The sequence below is a fragment of the Melopsittacus undulatus genome, chromosome 6 (assembly GCF_012275295.1).
Source record: "Melopsittacus undulatus isolate bMelUnd1 chromosome 6, bMelUnd1.mat.Z, whole genome shotgun sequence".
NCBI lineage: Eukaryota > Metazoa > Chordata > Aves > Psittaciformes > Psittaculidae > Melopsittacus > Melopsittacus undulatus.
In genome coordinates, this window is record NC_047532.1 from 9,825,470 (window position 1) to 9,850,821 (window position 25,352).

The window sequence follows — 25,352 nt, forward strand, 5'->3', positions numbered from 1 at the left end:
CTCTGTGCCCTACAGAAAGCACTGCTGGGCCCTCACAGACAACATTCTGAGTGGTATCATTCCTCTCCAGAATGGCTTTAACCCTTCGGAGCTGTGACTGCTTGGTCAAAATGCCGGAACACTTTCTAATTAAAGTCATCATTAAAATGTTAACATTAATCTGATTTTCCTTTTCCTTCCATCCCTCATCCTGTCCCTGGCCTGCCTCAGTCACTCAGCTATTGCTAGTCATGGCTTCGCCTTCTAGAAATTACTGTGTGCTGCCTTTCAGTGGATTCATTAAAATGCATTCCTGCCAGAGGGCTCTTTATCCCTTCATATGAAGAAGGCTTCCCAGCGATAATTAAGCAATGACTAACATGGTTGTGATGTAAGGATCCAGCACAGGCAGGAGAGAGTCTGGAGGTGAAAAAGCTGTGTATGTTAGCAAAGATCACCTCCTGTCCTGGGCCCTGCGGTGGGGAGATGAAGCTGTGCTGAGCCCCAAGAGCTCAGAGAGGAGCAGGCAGGGCTCTCTCAGGGCAAACACAGTGCTGAGGAGCATCACAGGTGCCTCAAAGGTGAAACACCCAAAGAGTGCCCTGCTCTGAGGTGTGGGGTGTCCACAGTACCCCAGCACCAGAGGGACGTGGAGCTGTTGGAGCGAGGCCAGAGGAGGCCATGGAGCTGCTGTGAGGGCTGGAGCAGCTCTGCTCTGGAGCCAGGCTGAGAGAGCTGGGCTGGGGCAGCCTGGACACGAGAAGGCTCCTGAAGGGGAGAGCTGAGAGCAGCTCCAGTGCCTAAAGGGGCTGCAGGAAAGAAACCTGGAGAGGGGCTTGGGACAAGGGCCTGTAGGGACAGGCCAAGGGGAATGGCTTGAACCTGCCAGAACAGGGGAGACTGGGATGAGCTCTTAGGCAGAAGCTCTTCCCTGTGAGGGTGCTGAGGCGCTGGCACAGGGTGCCCAGAGAAGCTGTGGCTTCCATGGTGTAACCAGAACTTTCTTCTCCCAACAGCCTGAGAAGCTCCTAAAGAGCTGAGGTTGAGTGACAGAAAACACTTTGCAGCTTTATGCAGATCTGTGGTGTTTCCTGTGGGATGTTACATGAATTGTTGTGCTCTCTGTGGTGCAGGTGATAACAGGCAAGGTGACAGAAATCCGTGCAAAGCAGGTGAATACATTTGAGGAGGTCTGAACTTCAAAGAGGTGTTGATGGTAATGAAAGTGCCAGGTGCAAAGGCTTGAATGCAAAGCCTTGCTGATGCAAAGGCTTGAATATGTATTTAAAGTGAGATTTGGGCTTCCTGTTGCTTCTCTTTGCTGATGGGTTTGTTTTAAATGGACCTATATATAATTTCCCTGGATTCATAAATTGTATAGTAGCTTGTTCTTTGGATGTATTAGGGAGGCCACAGTTCAATTCTAATTCTCATGCTCTTATTTCATTTTCTATAATGAACCATTAGACCTTCATTAGATACATTATCTCTAAGCTGCTGGTGTTGCATAGCAGTTTCCTTTATGTCATCTCCATTTGCAAGCCATTTATTGGCTTATATTGTGATGGACTTGGCAGTGCTGGGTTAATACTTGGACTTGGTGTTCTTCGGGGTCTTTTCTAAACAACTCTATGATTCTATATTATTTTACAGCTTTTCCAGTAGATAGAATCTGTGTTCACAATCACAAGATGCTGTCTGTGATCCAGGTTGCTTTCACTCAGGCTTAAAAGGGGATTAAGCATTCTCATGGAATCTGAATGCTGCTTGCTGAGAACAGAGGAAAAAGAAACACTCTTCAGTGCATTGCAGCCTCCACATGTATCCAAGGGAATGTTTATCACGAAGAGGAGGCCTCAGTCACTGGGGTTTTGTATTGGAAGGCAGCCTGGTATAAATAACAAATCCTGTAATTAGGAGCCAGGAGATTCTAATTGACTTATGCTAGTCCAGAGCGGAAATCCAGCCTTTCTCTCTGGTCATGGCACGGAGCATCCTTTGTGTAATGAGCACTGAGGGGAAATCGAGTGAGGTGGGGAAAAAATAGCTCTTCTGAATGGATGCAGCCTCGTGTGAGTGTTTGAAGTTGTTATTTTAAGTGCTTATTTTAGCAGCTTTCGAGCTGAGGATTTAGAATATAGAGAGCAGCCTTCAGGAGAGCTGTTAATGTGGTTGCTGACTTTAGGGTGAGCTGCAGCCCCGCCAGCAGAGATGAGATGTGCCATTTAAAGCAACACAAAGCCCTCAGTGAAGGTTTGACTCAACTTTATTTAGCAACTTGCTGGAGTGCACCGGATGCTGGGGGAAACCAGAACACACTTTCTGCATTGTCAGACCAAAGGCAGGCAGGTTCCCGCAGAGCCCTCCCCTTCGTGTAGCTTCTGCTTCTGATTTTGATTCTATTCTCTAATACCCAAGAGTTTTGGTGGTGTCCTGACAACTGTGGCCTGGAAATCTGTCCAGATTAAAGCAGGTTTTGTTGGTTGGCTCAGAAGTGCCAAGAGGCTCACGCAGGCCCACGGCATTTTTCTGGGCTTGCATCATCCTAAAATAGATCAGATCGATTCAAACCAAATTGGACAAAACAAGTCGTTTCCTTTGCCCACTTGCTGTTACTTGTGTTCCTACCAAAGGAGCAGCAGGGCCCTGGCAGGTTCCCTGAGCACAGTGCCTGGAATTGCTGGTAGGAGGATGATTTTAGTTGTTGGAAGATATAAGAGAGCACAAGGAATTAAATGAGCTGCTCTGAAGATGTGAGACTGGATGTGGGAGGAGCTGGGAGCCAGGTCCTCAGCTAATGTAAGTAAATATAAGTCCAGCTAAGGGTGTACCAGATGAAAGGCTGTTTCTGTACTATTTAGCTTCTTATTTTGGATGGTCTGAGGTTTTATGAATCGCCACATAAAGAGGTGTGAAGGGACAGATATGTCTTACAAACTGTGTACATAGCCGAGGATGATCTGTTGAGTTATGGAAGTTTTCTTCACGTTGGTTCATCGCAGCTCTATGAGGCTGTAGCTGTATCACTGTCCTGGTTTGAGCACTAGCAGTCATTTTTCCCCTTCTTGGTAGCTGGTGCAGTGCTGTGGTTTGACTTTCGGGCTGGGAACGGTTGCTGATAGTGAGCATGTTTTGAGTTACTGCTCAAATGTTTGGTTTGTCCAGGGCCTTTTATGAGCTCATGCTCTGCCAGGGAGGAGGGAGGCTGGGAGGAAGCAGAGACAGGACACCTGACCCAGGCTAGCCAAAGAGGTATTCCATACCATAGCACGTCATACCCAGGATATAAGCGGGAGAGACCCGGAAGGGCTGGAGCTCTGGGGGGATGGAGGAGGTATCGGTCGGTGCTCAGTCGGGCAGGGTGGAGTGAGTTATGGGTCGGTGGCTGGTGAGGTGTTGTATTCTCTTCACTTGTTGTTTGCTTTATCATTATTATTTGTAGGAGTAGTAGCAGTAGTGATTTGTGTTATGCCTTAGCCATTAAACCGTTCTTATCTCAATCCGTGGGGGCTACATTCTTTGGATTCTCCTTCCCAACTCTCCAGGGGTCAGGGGAGCAAGGTGGGGAGGAGTGAACGAGCTGTGCGGACTTGGATTAAACCACGACAATCACGCCTATAAAAATACGTATTAGCATCAAACCCTTACCCACATTTATTTATCACAGAGGGTTTTAATTCCAGTTTCACCTTCCCAGACCATCAGTCCCAAGGAAAAGCACATGGAAGCTGCTGGGAGAAGGGGAAGCTGCCTCGCAGTCCAGGGCCACGTGCTGAGCTACTCCTGTCACCTGTCTGCATCACTTTTGAGGACAGATGTGTTAGATCAAGTACTGTGAGATACCAGCCAGTGAGATACCAGCCACCACAGCCATACAGGTGGGTAAGCAGAGGGTCTGGGTGCTCCAGAGGGTTAACACAGCCCGGGAGGACAAACCTCTTCTGTAGCCCCAGGAGAGAGGGGAATAGAGAGGAAGGCAGCAGTGGCAGGCAGAGGGCAGTGCCCCATTCTCCACTGACTGCAGAGGGAGCATTCAAAGATGCTCTTGTGGAGCTGAAGTTTTTGGAGGTGGCCACCTCTTTGTTTCTCATTCAGAGAAGTCATCTGCTGTCAGTGGCATGTGCTGTGCAAGAGAGAGGCTGAAGGAGGAAGGCATGTGTTTTGGGTTTGAATTTCAGCAGGTGAGAGCTTTCAGGACTTGATAATTTATCTCTCCGACAAAAAGACTATTATGTAGACCTACACATGTGCTTGGAATGCTTCAAACAAGGATTTCTCTAAGGAGTGAAGTACTGTGCAGCTCTGTTCATACACGGAAGCTCTTCTGCCTTTTTTCTCCCAAAAATACTGGGAGATCAAACTCCTGGGAGAGATTAAAATGTCCAGGGAGGTTGTGAATGCTCCATCCCTGGCAGTGTTCAAGGCCAGGTTGGGCAGAACCTTGAGTGACCTGGTTTAGTGTGAGGTGTCTCTGCCCATGGCAGGGGGGTTGGAACTGGATGATCTTAAGGTCCTTTCCAACCCTAACTATTCTAGGATTCTATGATTCTAAAAGGAGACGAAGGAGAGATGTGAGAGCGACAGTCTGGTTCGTGGCTGTGGGATTTGGCATTTCTCTCTTGCCACAAAGAGCTTACAAAGCCATGAATAATTACATGATAATTACAGCTGTGGAAACATGGTTTATCTGGGGAAGCCAGGGAGTGTGTGTACACTCACTTACACTGCTGCAAAAGTGAGCTCTGATTTGTCTTACACCTGCAAAAATGCACAGGAGGAAAAGAGCAGAGTTCTATTCTAGTGAAGGCATAAACTAAGAGCGTGCACAATTCCCTACTGCAGGACCAGGGTCTGTCCTGATCTGCACTGGTACAAGCTGAAGAGAATAGAATTCGATTCTGCAAATCCAGACAACTGGTGGTGATGCCACCAAATAAATGTGACTTTCATGGGTTGAAAGGGCAGAGCTGGAAAATCACTTGTTGATTGTATCTGTACAGTTACCTGAAATCACAGAACCCCAGCCTGGTTTGGGTTGGAAGTGACCTTAAAGCTCCTCCAGCTCCAACCGCTGCCACAGGCAGGGACCCCTTCCACTGGAGCAGCTTGCTCCAAGCCCCTGTGTCCAACCTGGCCTTGAGCACTGCCAGGGATGGGGCATCACTGAATGGCTTCTGAAAACCTGGTTTACAGTTTCAATATGCAACAACTATGTGAAGATTTGTTGCTTCATCCATTTTAAAGGCCTGATCAAGAGCCTTCTGAAGTCATCAGAAAGTTTTTTATTGCTCAGAGAAGATGCAGATCCAATTGCAAATAGTTAGGTTGCTCGCTGGTGTATTGTTCTAGGCAAGTGCTGATTGATTTATTCTCCTGTGCAAAGCTTTGGCAGTGAATGGTGACACCAAAGCCTCAGTCTGTGTTTGACTGTTTAGAGTCCCTTGAACATGGTTTTGTAAGGCCATTGCTAGCTAGTAATTGGTGACTGGATGTGGTTAGGGTAGTTAGATAAACATACAGAGGAAGAGGATGAATCACTGAGTAAATATAATATTGATGCTGTAGGAGCTGCTGTTATGTACAGCACATTTGTGGCATATGTGACGTAGTTCTTGCTGTTGTCAGGAAAATGTAACTTGAACAAGGGATGGGGCCCCATCTGCATATCCACACCTTCCTGATGCATGTGTTGTCTCTGTTCAGGCTCTTCACCAGCTGCCAGCTTTTAACATATCCCACTTATCTTTACATATCCCCTTCCAATTTGATCTCCTCATCTGAGGTTGTATCAGAGATGTTTCCATTGCCATAAATGTCAGTGGGGTTGCATCATTAAAAGCCCTAAAGTAGATGGTCTGTGTTAATGTATAAAGACATTTATGCCAGTGAAACAGCACTATAGTTATTAGTGGAGCATGTTGGCAGTTTCAGTCAGCAATTTTGGCAACCACGTAGCATAGAAAGGGATAAAAATACCATTTACTGTGATTTTCATGCCACATAACAAGGATGGAGTGATGCAGTACCAAAATCACAAAGAAAAGCCCTACAAGTCGTTTTCTGCTCTCTCTTTTGCACTCTTCCAGGGTGTTGGTGGGTACATTAAGTCTACCTGAAGAGCATGTGGGTGCTGGGGCACCACATGAGCCACAGATGGAGCTGCAATCCTGTGAGGAGGGAAAAGGAACCAAGGCAGAGTCATTGATGCCAATGTGTGTGCATGCAGGTAAAGGACTTATTCAGCCCTGTTTACAGTGTTGAGGATTTAAGCATTGAAAAGGCCTAATTAGAAGATAAAGTAGATGTTTGATCTGTTTGATCTGTTGCAACCAAGATAAAAAGCATATTTATATATATATGTATATATACACGTATGTGTATATATGTACACGTATACACACGTATGTGTACACAATGTGTATATATACACGTATGTGCTGAAATGAGTTCTCCAATCCCCTGGTGTTTATTTGCAATGAAAAATCTTTGTTCAGAAGAAAGATCAATGTCTGTTTCAGAAGCACAGTTAGCACAGGCCATTCATGTGTGTGCACGCACACACAAGCACCCAATTCACAGTGCCCAGTCCCCAGCTCCCAAATCCTTGATCCCTCTCTGCCATGGCAGAGCCCTCATTCCTCAGCAAAACTGGATTGGTTTGGAATCATGAGAGACATTTTTTGAAGACAAAACCCTCCAAGTCTGAGCTTTGAACCCTGTGAAAATTGCTGTGATTTATAGAATGTCTCTATCTTGAGTGCAAAATTGCAGCAAGAACTTTGCGCCCAATATCAAACACCACATAGAAAATTACATGAGCTACTGCCAGACAAGCTATTGCAGTGATGCCATAAAATCCTTCTCCAGTTCTCCTTTCCTGAGCCACTTGGCATGAAACGTTATCTTGACTTCTACTTACTGTTACCATAAAAACCACAGGGGTTTCTTCTTGCTGCTACTTGTTTTGTCAAAGATCCAGTAATTGGGAACATGTGGCTGAGCATTTTGCAGCAGCAGAAGAACAAAGGGCACAAACAACAATGAGAAGTGGTGTTCTGAGACACTGCTTTAGCATTTTAATCTATGGCAAGCATCAGGGCTAGAAAGCCACAATGAACTTACACATCAAGTAGATTATATTCCTCCTGCTGGTAATCACCTATGTGAGTATCTACACCTAAAATGGAAACATGACAAAAATTAATAGTTATTGCAGAACATTTTATGTGATGCTTATATTTTTGTCAATCTTTGCAGGAAATTCTGTTGTAACTTCACACTGGAGTTGTTTTAGACTTGGTTTGAACGTACCCCCTTGCAATATTGCATCACGCTGTGCTGCTTTGTTGTGGTTTTAGTTATCGGTGACATGTTTAGCTCGGTTTGGTGTGCTCCAAATTATGTGTATAGCCTGTGACACTGATTGTGAGCACAGTGAGCAACCAGCGTTCAGCCTGGAGAAGAGAAGGCTGCATGGAGACGTCACAGCAGCTTCCAGTGTCTGAAGGAGGCCAACAGGGATACTGGGGAGGGACTATTCATTAGGGACTCTAGTGATAGGAGAAGGGGTAACGGGTTGAAACTTAAACAGCAGAGGTTTAGACTGGATATAAGGAAGAAATTCTTTACTGTTAGGGTGGTGAGGCACTGGAATGGGTTGCCCAGGGAGGTAGTGAATGCTCCATCCCTGGCAGTGTTCAAGGCCAGGTTGGATGAAGCCTTGGGTGATATGGTTTAGTGTGAGGTGTCCGTGCCCATGGCAGGGGGGTTGGAACTGGATGATCTTAAGGTCCTTTCCAACCCTAACTATTCTATGATTCTATGAAAAAGAATGGGAAAGAAGACTCAAAACACCCTGTAAGGTCTTAAGGTGCATTTAAAAAGACAGGTGGAAGGGTTCTGGGCTCTCCAGCCTCCTGTGGGTCACCTCTGCCGCCCTGGCCAGTGACTTACTTGGATCATCTTCCCAGGACACCCTTGATTTAGCAGAGCTGTGCTGTGAGAAACATTCCCTCAACAACTGCAGACAGCAGTGCTGCGGGGGGCTCTTCAGCCAGGCTGGAATGGGGACTGATAGAGCCCCAGAGATCATTCAATACAGCCTTTAAAGCACAGCGATGGATAAAGCCTCCTTGAAACCTCTGTGCCATTGGGTACATCTTTTGAATCAAGATCTTTTTGAACCAGGGTCACCTATGGCTCCTTTGCAGCTCTCAGCCTTGCTGTTGCATAAAGAGGCCTGCAAATTTCACCCATTTTGTCTGACAAGATCCTTTTTTCAGCATTCAGCCTTCAGGACCACAATTTAATCATTTAGGATGACAAAAACCCTCACCTATCAGTGAGTTCTCAGTTCTAATGGAGTCATTTTTAGCTGGCATTGTTAAAAATAAAGTAAGAAAAGGGACACAGGCTTTCAAATTGGAAGCAACCTGGTGCTTTTAAGAAGCTCTTCTGGATCACTGAAAGAGCACTGCTGGAGAAACGGAAGGAAATCCAAGTTTTGCCCTTGCAAGATACTTTCATCCAATATTTATAGCAGCACTGTAAAATCAGGACTGCCACAGAAAGGTCTCTAAGTGGAAACTGGCTGGTTGCAGGCCTGGACCTGCTTTGTGACAGTAGCACTTCATTTCATTGTCTTGGTTCCCTCTGGTTTTGATGCTGGGTTGAGGAGCTCCCATGGGTAAGGTTGAACATACCTATGGTACACAAGAGATGGGACACCAGGTTTCCTGCCGGCAAGTGGCACTGAGGGCTTCCTGCAGCAGATGGAGCTGGGCACTGAGTGAGTAGCCCTCTTTGTGCCTCCAGTAACTCCAGTCCACACTGAAGACCTGAGAATCACTGCAAACAGGGAGCTTAGAAATGTTTGTAGAGAGGATATTGGGGAAAGCCAAGAAACCATGGCTGGGATGTGCAGTCAAAGTGAATTTCCCCACAAAACCCTCAAAGAGATTTCCTGCTGTAACGTTTTCGTCTTTGAAAATATAATCCAACTTTCTCATTTTTAGGTCTCTGACCATTACCCTCCGGTCTCAGAGGAACAGCAGCAGCATTTAACAGCTTCATTAATGCCAGAGTGCTAATGATGTACCACAGGAGCCGCTGTGGCATCAGGAATTGTTCCACCAGAGCTGCAGCAGCATCCTGATTCTTCAGAACTCAGGAGCAACATTTGTGAAGGTATGAAATTAGTGGAAAATGTTATGTTATCTGTATCTAAGCTAATAACAGTATATTAGGAAAGAGAAAATAGGAGCCTGTGAGCTGGCTGTGCTGCAGAGCAGGCAGCTTGCACGCAGTGGGGTTAGTTACAGCTACTCAGAGTAACAGATTCACCCCCCACAGAGCATCCTTCACAGAACAGACTGAGGCAAAACTGCAAGCTCTTTGCTGGGCTCAGTAATTAATCCATGGAGAATGGCTTACTCAATGCTTCTGCTTTGTCTGCACATGGAGCTGGATCATAACAGTCTTTGAAACGATGCAATTTCATTTCTTCCCATGCTACAACACAGTCACACCTTATTTGCTGTGCATTTTTTCCAGTGCATGGTTCAGAGCTGTGTGGATTATGTTTAGAATTGGCTAAATAATCCAGATGTTTTCTCTGTGATTCATTATTAACGGTATTCATTCTATTTCCATGTGGAATACCTGAATATTCCCAGAGTTATCAGAGTGGATTTCAGAGCATGCAGGAAACAAAAACTAAAGTAAAAAAGTTCAGGGGATCTCACAGTATTTGCTGATTTACAAATGACTGTCCATGTAATTTGTGAGTGTATGTGGGAAAATGGATCATCTGTCACATCTCCTCCCTTCTGATCTTGGCAATAGTAACAGGAGCTGCTCAAGGGCACACTGCAGGAAAATCAGTTTGTCTTTAGAGAAAGTTGGGGAAATGGAGAGATGTGAAGCTCTGCACATATTACAAACATTTCATCACAAGCATCTGAGACTTTACACTTCTCAAGCATCCGGGCGGTTCAGTGCTGTTATTTTACAGTAGGGCCTGTATGATTATAGTTGGAATTCATACACACAGTTTTACACAGTCCCCAGGTATCTGGTTGATCAGTCAGATCCTTAGTGACTCTCTGCTGGTGGCTGAAGTGTGGCACTTCCAGAGCCTTCCAAGCATCCTGCTCTGTTAGGTCTTTACTTTCATAATGACCCTTTAATTTGATATTTAATTATTGTCCAGCCTGGAAAGAAGAAGGGAGCCAGGGATGAAGGTTTGTACCTTGCACTTACCTATCTCATAGAATCAGCCAGGTTGGAAAAGCCCTTTAAGCTCATCCAGTCCAACCATTCCCAGCACTGCCAAGGCCACCCCTAACCCATGGCACTGAGGCCTCGTCTCCACACTGTGTGAACACTTGCATGGCCGGTGCCTGCAGCCCTGCCCTGGGCAGCCTGTTCCAATGCCTGAGCACACTCTGGGGCAGGAATTGTTCCTCAGCTCCATCTAAACCTGTCCTGGTGCAGCTTGAGGCCGTTTCCTCTTGTCCCATCCCTTGTTCCTTGGGAGCAGAGCCCAGCCCCTCCTGGCTCCATCCTCCTGTCAGGTACTTGGAGGGAGCCATCAGGTCCCCCTGAGCCTTCTCTTCTCCACACTGAGCCCCCCAGGTCCCTCAGCCCTTCCCCATCTCTCCTGTGCTCCAGCCCCTCATCCTCAGATCTCCTGTCAGGTTGCAACCATCTTTGTGCTCCAGAGATCTTGGCTTAAACACTTTTTATGCCTTTTCCTGTAACGTGGCCTGTCTATCTGCAGTGAACTCAGGGAAGCTGGGGCAGCTGTAAAGCACCCCAGCATGTGGCAGCAGCATTGAATTCCCCAGTGCACCGGCTCCCGGTGGCACACAGAGAGCAGAGGAGTGGGCAGAGCAGAGGCAGGGCACACATCGCATCCCTCTGGCCCTGCCGCTGGTTATTTGCTCGCTGTTTCACTGCCCCCAGGGGGGCCCGAAGCAATCAGCAGATCTCCCCAGCAGAGCCATGAATCCCATCCCGGTTCATTCAGGCGCAGCGGGGAAGCCGGGGATTAGCGGGAGCGGGAATGCTGTGAATTCCTGCACGCTCTTTCTTCCCCCGGCGCAGTTGGTGCTGGGGACTGCGCCAGATGAAAGCGGGGCTGTCAGCATCCATCAGCCTGGCTCCCGAGGCGGCATTCCAGGGGATGGACCGGCCTCAGCTGGAAGCTCTGGTGCTGCTTCCCTCTGCCAGGTTAGATGCAGGAGGAATCCAGACCCTGGCACACCTCGCTCTTCCTGCTTCCCGTCTGTTTTCTGGTGTTATCAAATTCTCTGAGGAAAATCAGAATGGAGTTACTTCTAGATGTGATGCCAGAGAGCACAGAAATAGGGGATGGGATAACTTAATGACAGCCCATCTTCTTGTTGTTGTTTTCCCGATCTTAAATAAGGGAGGTTTCTGCACTGTATTAGGGAAACTATTCCCAATGAGCTCTTCAGAGGGAATTCTGTTTCCTCTAGGATGTCATTGTTCAGTTACAACTTATTGTTGTAGTTCTCCACAGTGATAAAATACCCACTGATAGAGCTAAATTATTCCAGTTTGTATTTCCTTCACAGATTCCCATTATACGTATTAATCATCCTCTGTTCTCCAGCCACCAAAGCATTGTCCACGTGTGTAACTGTTATGTAGCTGTGGTGTGCTCACACATGAGTCACCGGGTGGGATGTTCATCTGCATTGCAAATAGGAAACAAGTATCAGAAATACTGCGATAAATGAATGTAAGAACAGCACAGAGTGAAGCAGTGCCCCGGCAGCCACTTGGGTTGGAAGGGACCTTAAAGCTCACCCAGCTCCAATCCCTGCCACAGGCAGGGACCCCTTCCACTGGAGCAGCTTGCTCCAAGCCCCTGTGTCCAACCTGGCCTTGAACACTGCCAGGGATGGGGCAGCCACAGCTTCTCTGGGCACCCTGTGCCAGCGCCTCAGCACCCTCACAGGGAACAGCTTCTGCCTAAGAGCTCAGCTCAGTCTCCCCTGTTCTGGCAGGTTCAAGCCATTCCCCTTGTCCTGTCCCTACAGGCCCTTGTCCCAAGCCCCTCTCCAGCTTTCTTTCCTGCAGCCCCTTTAGGCACTGGAGCTGCTCTCAGGTCTCCCCTTCAGGAGCCTTCTCTTGTCCAGGCTGCCCCAGCCCAGCTCTCTCAGCCTGGCTCCAGAGCAGAGCTGCTCCAGCCCTCGCAGCAGCTCCATGGCCTCCTCTGGCCTCGCTCCAACAGCTCCACGTCCCTCTGGTGCTGCTGCCCCAGAGCAGGATCAGGGCTGCAGGGGGGGTCTCCCCAGAGCACAGCAGAGGGGGAGAATCCCTTCCCTCAACCTGTTATTGCAGTTAATGTTTTCTTTTCCAACCTGAAACATGGACAGTGAAGACTTCGCAGACTATGTAGGCACTGTTTGAACACTTCCCATCTAGCTCCAGTGGGATACTTCAACCTGTCTTGCTTAAGAATAAGAAAGGATTGATCATTCTTGGGATTTGCTGTTTTAGGATACTTGATTGTGGCAGTGAAAGCAGGTTTGTGTGGCTCAACTGTGATGCAGACATTTGCCTCCTCTTGCTTGAGTCATTCCATCTTATTTTATCCAAGTTCTTAGAAATAACTCTCAAAAAGGTCAACCTTAGTTTAGTTAATTGGGATTTTGGGGGGATTTGGTAGGAACAGTCTCATTATAAATAATTAACCTGGGCAGCATGGCATTCAGGGAAGGAAAAATAACTGCCCTGCTTCTCTGCTTTCCTTTTAGATGCCTGCACAGGTCAGCCAGCCCCAGTTCTCAGTGTGCAGTCATACATCCTGGCTGCTCACCTTCTTACCCCTCCTGAGTGTCGAGCAAGGAGCAGAACGTGTCTGGCTCCCATCTGCACAGGATAGGCAAGCTGGGGTAATAATTTACTGCAGATACAGAGCCACAATCAATTAGAACGCCCCCAAGGGTCTGGACGAAAGCGAGGAGGAGCAGTGAGTCATTCCTGAGTCATAGAGCCTCCCGGATTTATCCTGGGACGAGGTACCAGACACACCACTCCTTGATCTGGTCTGTCGTGAAAGGACAACGGAGCCCTCTGCAGCCCTGGATATAATTGTGGAAATATAAATGCCAGCAGGAATCATTCCCTGGCAGCAGCAGGCTTTGGTATGGCTGGTAAGATTAGTATCAGCTCAGTGTTTTGATAAGAAATAGTGAAAATAGATGTAGGGCAGGTTGGTCTGGCTGCTCAGGCAGTCTGCAGGCAGCAGTGGTCAGGTCACCTCTCTGCAGCCCATGGTGTGAGTTATGGGAGCTGCTGTGGGAGGATATTTGGGATCAGTCAGAAATCCCCACATTGTTAAAGTGCTTCTTGTGCTTTTCTTTCTCCTCGGTTTCTCCTAAAGGTTCTTTCTGCTGTGAGAGCATTTTCAGTGCTCAGCATTGCTGGAGGCCCGAGGCTGCCCCCATTTCCCACACAGCCCCGTGGCTGCCCACCATGGGTGTGCTCAGGACCTGCCCTTCCTCTCAGCACTGATTCCCTACAGCAGGGGAGGATGGAGGTTTCAGACCTCCGGCACAAACAAGGCATCCTGGTAATCAAAACCATCTGGATTCGTGTGGGTCCTTTTGAATTGGGTGGAAACCACCACTGGAGAATACCAATTGTACCAGAGGCTTTCTCAGTTGAATAAATCTCATGTAGGGGGTTTGTACAAGTCCTGTGCTCAGCCCTGGGTGTACAAGGAGATAGGAGCAGAGGGATCTGGAAAGTTCTGCAGTATTCCTAGAACCATGGAATGGTTTGGGTTAAAATGGCTTAAAGCTCCTTTCCACCTCCTTGTCAGCCCCTTTAGGCACTGGAGCTGCTCTCAGGCCTCCCCTTCAGGAGCCTTCTCTTGTCCAGGCTGCCCCAGCCCAGCTCTCTCAGCCTGGCTCCAGAGCAGAGCTGCTCCAGCCCTCGCAGCAGCTCCATGGCCTCCTCTGGCCTCGCTCCAACAGCTCCACGTCCCTCTTGTGCTGCTGCCCCAGAGCTGGATCAGGACTGCAGGGGGGGTCTCCCCAGAGCACAGCAGAGGGTCAGGATCCCCTCCCTCCTTGTACTGCACAGCATATAGGAGTCATAGAGCTACTCTAAAGTCATGGTCCCTGTTCTTTGCCAAAGCACAAAAGCAGAGAGGGTGAAGATGTGGAGTTGAGCCTTTGACAAAATCTGCTCTGAGGCAGGAGCAGTTCTATTTCCCCATAACCTCCCCAGGACTGCTTACAGAACGTTTCCACCCTGGAGCTGTGCCTGCAGTTGTCTCCCCAGGCACCAAAGTCAAGATTTGAGCCCCTGTTTATGAAGTATTCTGGTTGAAAGCACTTTAATCTCTCTGCAGTGCTGCCTGCTCCTTGCTGCCAGAGTAGCTGTGCTCCTTGGACTGTGCACTGTTTGTTGTTCATTTTCACAGGATTTTCTTTCCATGGATCACAAGTATACAAAGCCTTCGTGTGCAGTTTGATGAGCCATCTAAAAGGGGGAGGTTGTGTTCCCTCTTTTTTCTACCTTTCCTTTAGCCCAAGCCTTATGCTTCCACTTCCACTCTATTATTCAAAGCACAACACTCATTAGACCTTTTGGTGAGCTGATTTAACTCCCTGTCTGGCAAAAACTCTGAGCTTTGCAAGATAAAGAGTGTGCTTTCTGCTTGGTTAGCAGCTGGAGGGGCCCAACCAGCCCTGGAGCCGGCACATGATAAGCTTCAGGAATGCATCACTGGAAGGGGAAGGATCAGTTCCTCCCCCTTTAGGGATCACAGAGCTATCAGATCAGCTCACTTTGTCTCCTGTAACTTCACCCTGAGCCTCCCACCACGTTCCAAGTTTGAACAGTCAACAGATTAGGAAGCAGTGAACAGGATTTCAGACTTGGATGCTGGTGCAGGTTGGGGAGCTCAGAACAACCACTGAAACTCAAGTTAACAGTGCAAATGGGCCAGGAGGGTTCCTACTTCCCCTTGTCTGTCTAACAGACCTCTTTTGGCTTACTATATCCATTTCCTTGTGCAAGTTTCATGAATAATGTATCTTAAGTACATTAAATGTCAGCTATTTTGACAGGGGTCTTTCTTAATGACAGTTCTCTTTTAAAGATGATGAATATCCACTGTAAAACATTCATTTTCCTTCTTCCTCTTGACTGAGACAGGTATTGATAGCAGGCTCAGAAGATGAAGCCTTCAGTCACTAAATGGTCATAAGCCTTAAAAATGCGTGTAAGAAAACTAATTTCCCTTATTCCTATTTCTTTTGCACACATTGAAGAGCTCTGGGTTAAAGATCAGTGCTGTTTGATCTGAGATCTAATGAGCTAACTGTGACAGGCACCGAGCTGAACCATACAGCATCACCAGTGAATATACCTGCACAGAAATGCCAAATGCATTAGAGATGTCATTGTACAAGAAGAAATTTGTATTTCTGTGACTTTTCCGGTTTTTTATCAAATGGAGTTGTGTTCCATGGGCAATCCTTGCTTCCTGCTGCACAGTAGCAGTTCTCATTGCACATTTGTAGGCAGTTCTAATCAACCTAACACTTACTAGGCAGTAACAAACCCTCAGAAACATTACAAGGCTATAACTTGACATTACAAATGTCTTTTCAAATCATTTTAGGAAGCTTGCCTGCTGTTTTCTAATACAACTGAATCCAAAAGACGTTGCTACACCCGTAAAAATAGCAGTTACAGCCAGACCTCCAGATGGGAATGTTATTCACAACATTAGACTGTGATCGATACCTGCGAGAGAGTGTTGCTAGAAATAGCCATTCCATGGTAAACCTACACAGTGTCTGCTTCCTGCTGGCTCAGAACAGATCCTGCCCCAGTCATTCTGCAAAGTTCCCACTGGATTTTATCTTCAAGTACGTGTAGGAGAAGCAAAGCCACTTGATTGAATGGAGAACAAAAGAATCCTTTGCATTCTTTGATACATATAGCAGCATCTTGTGCCCTCTGAGAGGAAATGATGCCTGTCTCTGCCTTTGCTTTATGAGGTTATGTTTTCATTCCACAAAGACCTGCAAATAGCAGATGAGGAACAGGAGGAAAGCTTTCCCTGTGTACGTGTTCCACAGTACATGGGGGTTTGCTGTAAATCAAGACTGGTCCTCCAGAGGCAGAAGAAAGAGACTTCTCATAAAGGCCTGTAGGGACAGGCCAAGGGGAATGGCTTGAACCTGCCAAAACAGGGGAGACTGAGCTGAGCTCTTAGGCAGAAGCTCTTCCCTGGGAGGGTGCTGAGGCACTGGCACAGGGTGCCCAGAGAAGCTGTGGCTGCCCCATCCCTGGCAGTGCTCAAGGCCAGGTTGGACACAGGGGCTTGGAGCAAGCTGCTCCAGTGGAAGGGGTCCCTGCCCGTGGCAGGGGTTAGAAATGGATGAGCTTTAAGGTCCCTTCCAACCCAAACCAGGCTGGGATTCTATAATATCAGCACATCTACTGATGTAGCACACTGGGAATTAGGTTAGAAGCACTAAAATAACAAACACCCACCATCCCCCTGTTTATTTTTACCATGGCTGAATTCCTCCTCCAGTTCACCCCACAAAACCACTTGTACAAGAATTTTCATGGCCTCTGGATGAACCGGATGGGAAATCAATCCAGCTGGAAAAAACCCAAAGCTCTACATCCCTGCCCCAGCAAAAAATCACCTCCCAGCCAGTTCAGTTCCTCAGCCTGAGCTGTGCAGAGACAGGACAAAGTGCTTGTCTGAGCTGCACTTCAAGCAACCCAGCCCTTGAATGTGAGTCAGACTAAGGCTACACCTGGTAGCAATTTGCTCTCCTCTTCTTTCTCTCTTTCTCTCTGCAGCATGCCTTTTCGCTTGGGTTCACCATATGGTACCAGAGAGAGCTTTATGAGCATGGAGCGGGGATAATGCATGTGCCCCGGGCTGGGGAGAGGAGAGGCTGCCAAAAGAAATGTCTTTGGAACTGGAGCCAAGTCATCAGGTAAAAGGCTTTCTGCCTGCCCATGCCAAGCAGGGCCTTTTGCTATGATCCAAATATTTATGTCTTGACAAAACACATAAACATTTCAACAGTGGTCTCTTTAGCTCTTATTCCCAGCTTTTCATGTGATGTTGCTGTTCCCATGCTCCTAAACCTCCTTCAACATGACTAATTCGCTCTGGAGGAGTTCCTGACTTGCCTAAGCAGATGCACATAACTCCATAACATGAGAAACAAACTCGGACTGAGAAGTGATGGGAAGTTGTGATGGGGATGGCTGCGCTGCTGCATGCTCACGTACCTGCAGCTCAAGTTAACATCTCCTTATTTCTCTTTTCCCTTTCTTTTTTCCCCCCTTTCCAGAGTGGTTACTGTAAGAATTTGAGGTTTAAAAAGTTCCTGCCTCGAACTTTCCAAAAGTAACCAAAATGAAGTTCGGAAAGTCAATGTAAAGCTAAATCTGACCGGTGTATTATGGTTCAATGTTTCCCCTGTTATTCATTGGTAACTTACACACTTGGTGTATCTCCTCATCTTACACTTCCAGACTCCTCACTGGTCTACCCTAGCAAACACCCCATCACATAAGAGTTTTCCCAGGTAGGATGAATCATTTTGGAGCTGAGTGTTGTGTGGTATGTGGTAGACAGGAGACAAAATCCCTAGCGCCATTACTTCACATACCTTCTGCAAAGAACCTTTCTTCCTTTTCTGTGTTTGGAGCTCTGGGGATGGCATGAACTGTGCATTGTATGTTACAGCTAAGCAACACGTTCTCCAGAAAGTTTGCTTTTTGCTTAATGTTCATGAATATTTCAGGAATTCGTGCTAAGAGGTTTTGGTGCATTCCAGGACAATGATTTCAGGTTTCTGTTTTGCTTTAAGAGGGAATGTGGCTCACTGTGACATATTCTACATGGTTTGCATTATTCTTTTAGACAGGGTTTATTACTGTTACAGAGTCAGAGGTCCTGAAAATAGCATAGAATCCAAGGCTGGTTTGTGTGGAAGGGACCTTAAATCTCATCCAGCTCCAACCCTGCCACAGGCAGGGACCCCTTCCACTGGAGCAGCTTGCTCCAAGCCCCTGTGTCCAGCCTGGCCTTGAACACTGCCAGGGATGGGGCAGCCACAGCTTCTCTGGGCACCCTGTGCCAGCGCCTCAGCACCCTCACAGGGAACAGCTTCTGCCTAATGTCTAACACTATACTTTTTCCTTGTAAGAAGGAGCCTGTGTTGTTCCAGCTTCCTTCCTGTTGCTCCATTATTGTCATCAGGCCTTGATGTGAGATGGGCAGCATTTCTGATATTCTCTCTAGAAAGTCATTCATTCTCTTGAGCCATGAGCAACGCTGGCATTAAGGAACAGAGTTGACTTTTCTCACCCTTTCAGCTCATTGTTTTCTATTGCTTGAACTGGTAAACACACTTGGATAACAATTTGCAGTGACACAAGGCATAAATTAGCCTTTTCCAGCTGAAATATCTCTGATTCTAGCGTATTTTACACTAGAATCTACAGTGATCAGTGTATACTGTGGCATTTGGGGAATGTTGACTTAATCACAGTACAAGCTACATTCAGATACTTAAATGTACCATTTTACTAGCAATCTTCCTTTCTTTATATTGATGTATCTTTAATATACTATAAGGCCTCTTAAAAATAGCACTGTTTAACAAATACATTTGCTGCCTTCAAGGTATATGCTCTCCAAAAACTGAATGGGGACTTAATAACATACAAAATGCACTTCACTGTTCAAGATACTTGCTTAAGCTGATTGCTTTTACTTTAAAGAAATGCCTGACAGCAAACTAAGGAAATTATTCTCATTTTAAAACCAGAATGTGAGAGCAGCCAGGATTTAAAAGTATCTGGGTCATTCTTTCTTGTAGTTAGAGCAGAGAGCTCAAGGAATGCTGAGACGAGCTCCAGCTAATCTCGCCATTGACATGTAACATGAACTTGCCTTACAGCTGGTTTAGGTAGGTTTGCACAGAACTGGGATGCAGAAAGGCAGAAGGCTGACTAATAACCCAGACTGCTCTGTATGAATGTGAATCCTTGCATCAACATTAGAGATCACAGATTATTTTTGCCTTAAATCAGCCAGCTTTTTCCTTTACTCTTTTAGGCTCTGAGTAAAATGTGGATGGCAAGATTCAGCCATGCAAAGCCCATTGACCACATTAAATATTTGTGTTATTTAGCTCAGTTAATGGTGTTAGAACACTCAGGGGCACAGAGACAGCCCTTTACTGCTCCAGTGACACAGCATGACATAAAGCTGTAGTTCCTAATTACAGGTAGTTGAGGCAGTTGTTGCTGCCAGATACACTCTACCTCTATGGATCACTTCCTTGCAGGTCTGGGACCTGCCTGTGCTTCTTGGCCAGCTCCATTTACAGCCCAATGGAATGATGTAATTGCAAATCAGTGACAGTCCACATAAACACACTGGGTTGTGAACAGGGACAGCTGTGGAGCAGAGGGTTCCTTGTTTAAGATGTGCTTCTGCAGGCATGGAAACCTCCAAGGAGTACAGCTCACAGCAGTGGCTGCTTTAGCCACCCCACCTCTAATCATCTGCTCTTGGAATAAAAGCCTGCGCTTGGGCTCAGCTGGAAAATGAGATTAACAAATACAAGAAACCAACTTTTCTTTCTGAATTTGTTCCCTGTATAATACACACACTTATTTAAGAGGACACAACCCCATATCTTGCTGACTCTGATTCAGTCCGTAGGCTGTGGGGCAGCTTGTCTTGATTACGTTGTACTAAATTACTCATCTTGGATATATGCTTCTCTTTGTTTTCTCTGCCAAGAGCAAAATATGATATTATTTGGCAAGAGGAACGTGTATCTAAAATGTCAAATTACAGCCCATAACTATTACGGGAGAGTTTTGGCGATAGCCCTCTGTGATTGCTCCAAAACAGATGTCTCTTTCTAGGAGATCTTCAACCTAATACCCGCTTCATGTCTAGTTTGAGGTGGCGTATTGAGGATGTCTCACAAGAACACTAGCTGGATGCGTATATTGCTTTAGTTTAACTTGAAATATCTAATTCCCAAAGACTTGTGGGTCTTCAAATCGCATTAATGTATAATTCTGTGTGTACACACAGTGCAAACACTGAGAACTGCAGATGTTTAGCTACAATATCCAATAGAGACAACCTAGGAGACCGTGCTATTTAACATGAAAAGAATAAACCAATAAAGCTAATTCATGTTTGTTAACTTTTCCATCTGATGTTATGAGACCATCACCACTGGAACTCAATGAACTCTCTCATGACCCTGCCATCTTAATTAACAAATACCAGGTTTTACTAACATTGGATTAAAGCATATTGTCCAGTGTCACAGTTCGGAAGCAGGTATCACCATGACAAGTTCTCAGCCTGTGTGTGTTTATTCACTTCTGAGAGCAAGCACAATGGCTTTATATTTACCTGCATCTCCTAACTCAGTCTTCAGTGCTGAAGTTGAAATGGATTGGATGAGAACAGATGGGGTTTAGATGAGCTCCTAGGCATAAACTCTTCCCTGTGAGGGTGCTGAGGCGCTGGCACAGGGTGCCCAGAGAAGCTGTGGCTGCCCCATCCCTGGCAGTGTTCAAGGCCAGGTTGGACACAGGGGCTTGGAGCAAGCTGCTGCAGTGGAAGGGGTCCCTGCCTGTGGTAGGGGTTGGAGCTGGATGAGCTTTAAGGTCCCTCCAACACAAACCAGGCTGGGTTTCTATGATTCTATACTACAGTAGATGCCAGAAGTGTCATTTTTGGATAGGGTTTGGTGTGGAGGTTCAGCATGAGGCAGGAAGCCCTGTGAGTGGTGCAGTGACTGTGGTAAAAGCCATCACAGAAGTCAGATGCAGGGTGGGAGGTTCAGTCTGAGGGATGGTGGCTGAGGGAAGACTCTACTACAGAGAGTCCTAAGAGACAATAGAAGAACAGAGCTCTGAGCTTGTGCTCTCATGAGGACTGAGGGGACAGAAGAAGTAGCAAAATGGTCCATGGGAAAGTTGTGAGAGGCTGAGCACAACTTTAGCTGACATGAGCACAACCTTGGCTGACAGTGTGTAGTCCAGTGAACACTGATCACGCCACTTACCCTTGTCAAAGCCATCAGGGGAGCCATCTGACTTGGTACAACAAATTCAGGCCAGGCCTGCATGATGCAGTGGCAGCCTTCAATGGTGCATTAGCAGAACTTGACAAGTGACCTGAGCTGTGTGGCTTTTGAGCTGTGACTTTTCCATATGGGTTTTGTAGAGGTAGGAGGTAGTGGGGTGGGGGGTGTTAGAGGTTAGAAGTGGTTGGATGTTAGAGGTGGTTTTGATGAGATAAGTCTTTTGGGTCTCCAGATGATCGCTTAATCCTCATTGATTCGGATTGATTACTGATAGAAGGATTCAAGTAGAGCTGGACTTGCTGCCAGCTGATTTCTGTGTTATGGATGAGTTTTGGATGGAAGAACATGGAAATTTAGTGAAAGACTGGTGATGAATCTTCCCTAGACTTGTTCAGATATCCTGATGCAGGGAACTCTGCCTCTTGATGATTGGATTAATGGTTGGATCACACAGTTTGGCAGACTCGAATAAAAGTCTTTCCACAGATTTGCTTTGGAGGGTTCGAGCCTTTGAACCACATGTTTGTTGTAAAGGCTATAAATAATACTTAAGAATGGAGTTTAAAGAGTCTTTAATAACTTAATTTTACTGCACTGTTATTGGCCCCTCCTTCAGGATATCACAAGTCTGCACTTCCAGCCTGACAAGCAAAAATGTGCTGTCTGTCAAATTATCAGCTCACTCTTGTCTTATATACTGAATGGAAGCCTTGATGCTTAGGGACATGGCCTAGTGGGGGGCTTGGCAGTGCTGGGTTAATGGTTGGACTCATCTTCAAGGTCTTTTCTACCCTAAATTGTTCTACCGAAGCTTCATTCTAATGTGAGGAAGGCTTTGTCATCTGATTGGAAGCACATCAGAGAGGAGCCATCAGGAGTGTTAGCTGGGATTGTTCTCTCAATGTGTTTCAAATGCTGGTCCATAGCCAGTGAATGGTGGCTTTCCTTGCCCAGTGCCTTGCTGGGACAGGCAGGAGTTGGTGAGGATGTGCAGCACAAGGCAGGTTGCTTTGAGCAACCTGGTCTGGTGGAAGGTGTCCCTGCCTTGTGTTCCTTTCTTTCTTGCCATATTGTGATCCGAGAAATTATGCCAGGAGTCCATGGCTTGCAGCAGAGATGGAGCTTTGGGCTGCACATGTCAAGCCTGAAGAACAGCATGGGATCTCAGATCTAGCAGGCTGGGTGGTAAAAGTAAAAGGTGTTATGTGTGTGTGGAGACAAATGAGCCCACTTCTGAGTTGTCAGGTGTAGAAACAGTGACAAAATTACCATATAATCCCAGACTTGTTTACATTGGGAAGGACCTTAAAATCAACTGAGAAAGTTTGGGCTTTTCAGTCGGGAGAAGAGAAGGCTGCCGGAGACCTCATAGCAGCCTTCCAGTATCTGAAGGGGGCCTACAGGGATGCTGGGGAGGGACTATTCATTAGGGACTGTAGTGACAGGACAAGGGGTAACAGGTTGAAACTGAAACAGGGGAGGTTTAGATTGGATATAAGGAAGAAATTCTTTACTGTGAGGGTGCTGAGGCACTGGAATGGGTTGCCCAGGGAGGTTGTGAATGCTCCATCCCTGGCAGTGTTCAAGGCCAGGTTGGATGAAGCCTTGGGTGATCTGGTTTAGTGTGAGGTGTCCCTGCCCATGGCAGGGGGGTTGGAACTGGGTGAGCTTAAGGTCTTTTCCAACCCTAAATAATCTATGATTCTGTGATCATCCAGTTCCAACCCCTGCCACAGGCAGGGACACCTTCCACTGGAGCAGCTTGCTCCAAGCCCCTGTGTCCAACCTGGCCTGGAACACTACCAGGGATGAGGTATACACAGCTTCCTTGGGCAGCTTGTTTCAGGGCCTCACCACTCTCACAGTAAAGAACTTCTTCCTTATATTCAACGTAAATCTCCCCTGTTTCAGTTTGAACCCATCACCCATTGTCTTGTTCCTCCAGCCCCTAATGAAGAACCCCTCTCCAGCATCCTTGTAGCCCCTTCAGACACTGGAAGCTGCTCTGAGGTCCCCATCAGCCTTCTCTTCTCCAGGCTGAACAGCCTCAACTTTCTCAGCCTGTCTCCATATGGGAGGTGCTCAAATTCCACTTTCCTTGTTCCTAAGAAGTGGCTGAATGTTTAGCCTTGAACTACAATGGGGCTTGGAAATCACTCAAAGTATTTACATTACAGAGTGGGGCTTGCTCAAGATGAAATAGTGCATACCTGTCCATTTTGTTCCTGATCCAACCTGCAATGGGCAGTTACAAGTTGCAGCTGTTTGTCTACTCACCCATCTCAAACCCTCCGGGTTTGTTTTGGTGTGTGCCACACTGAGTTTCACGTGTGAGTATCTTTATGACCTGTAGCAAAGGCTTTTCTTACACAGATAAAATGTTCCCCAGTGTCTGTGCACTAGAAATAACACAAAACGCCCTTTTCCTGTTCTGTGACAGAATTTTCCATGTTATCAGTATTTGCAAGAGAACAGAGCTGTGGAGTTACCTATAAAATCTCCCAGGAGTACTGAGGAGTAAAAGTGCTTTTGAGAACCTTTAACAGTCTTTCCCCTGGAGCAGCAACTCCACATTAGTTATTACTAGGGGTAATTTTGTAGCATGTTGGGTGTATGCCAAACTAAACAAGAAACTGTAGTTGTGGCATCGAGCAACAGTGATACCCACACTGAAAAATACAGCCTACAAAGTGGAGACCAGAGCCAAAGCTTAATCCCCGTGGGTCTGTTGTAGTTACGCTGCACATTAGGCTGTAAATAAAGCAGGCAAGTACCAACAGGAGCTCAAAAGATTGTATCTGCTGGGAGATGGCCATGATTTTATCAGCTTTTTATCCACTGCTATCCTTTGGATTTTACATATGGATCGGAGTCCACTGCTGTGCTGGTATAAACAGTGCTTCTGTAAAGCAAAACTTGAAGCAGCTCAATCCGGGACTTCTGTGCAGCAGTGTAAATCTGAATAACTGCGGTGGGGTTTGATTTTGGGGTGGTTTTGGGTTTTGGTTTTGGTTTAGGTCTTGTTTTTAGCATCATTACTACACTCATGTCATTTCGCTTCCTAATTGGGATCATAGATGCTCCTCTGTCAAGCCTACATGTTGTATTTGCAGCACGTGTCCTTCTCTTCCAGTTGTGTTTGGAAACCGCCTCTGAATTCTGCCTTGATTTTTCACATTATTTCAGTTCACCAAGTGACATGAGAGAGGCAAGGGAAGAAAATACTGTGATTTTCAGAGAGTCTGAGCTCTGTGCAAGCCGAGCACCCAAAGAAAGCTTGTGCCAAGCTTTTGCAGTGACCTGTAGCACAGACAGGTAGTACCAAGAACGAGGAGCTTGTGGAAGTCCAGCTGAGCCCTTACCCCCATCTTCAGGCAGCTCAACCCCTCTGAAAGTCTGAGCTGGAGGCCCAACCCTGCAAAGCCAAAGCATTCCTTGTGGAAAGGCTCCTCCTCCTCCTCCTGCCTGGGGCTGGCTGTAGGATTGCTATTTTAATAGCAAAACAGCCTCCAGCAGTCAAGAGAAACTAATGTAATAAGCAGCAGGTAGATGAGTTCCCAGATGATTGATTCTGGAGACCTCACAGAGGCAGAAGTTCTGGTTTGTAAACAGCTGCAAAGGAAAAGTGATGGAGATGTTCTTCCTCATGTGCTTTGGGCTGGTTTCTTCCCTGTGTGATTCTGTGTGTGGTCACTCCTTGGCAAAAGAGAGGTCCCAGCTTGCTATGGTGTGTGCTCTATACGCCCTTTGGACGTGTGTCAAAAGTCACACGAGAGGAATATCTCTAAACTTCGCAGTATTAAAGATGTAGGAATGCACCAGAAACAGAAAGTGCCTTATAAATGTGAAGCATCATTTCCTGTGTTTTTGTTATTTTCCTTTTTTTCCACTTCAAATTCTGTTATTATGGCAGGATCTTAGCTTTGCCTCTTAGATTTTCATCCCAGAAATAAACTGCTTGGAAGAAATGGGGCATTTAAGATTGCACTATGTAACTTTACTAGAGTCATCAAGGCAGAGTGGATTTAGTGGCATTTGTGGCTCCAAAGGTGTTTGGTCATAGACATCCCTGCATTTGGGTAGCCATGGGACCTCCAAGGGTGGCCTGGACCTCTCAGACTCTCTCCTTGCCAGCAGTGATTGCAGCAGTTGCAATATAGGAGTCAGGGATAACTTTAGGTATTTTGTGACTGCCAGAGAGTTTACTCTTTTAGAATT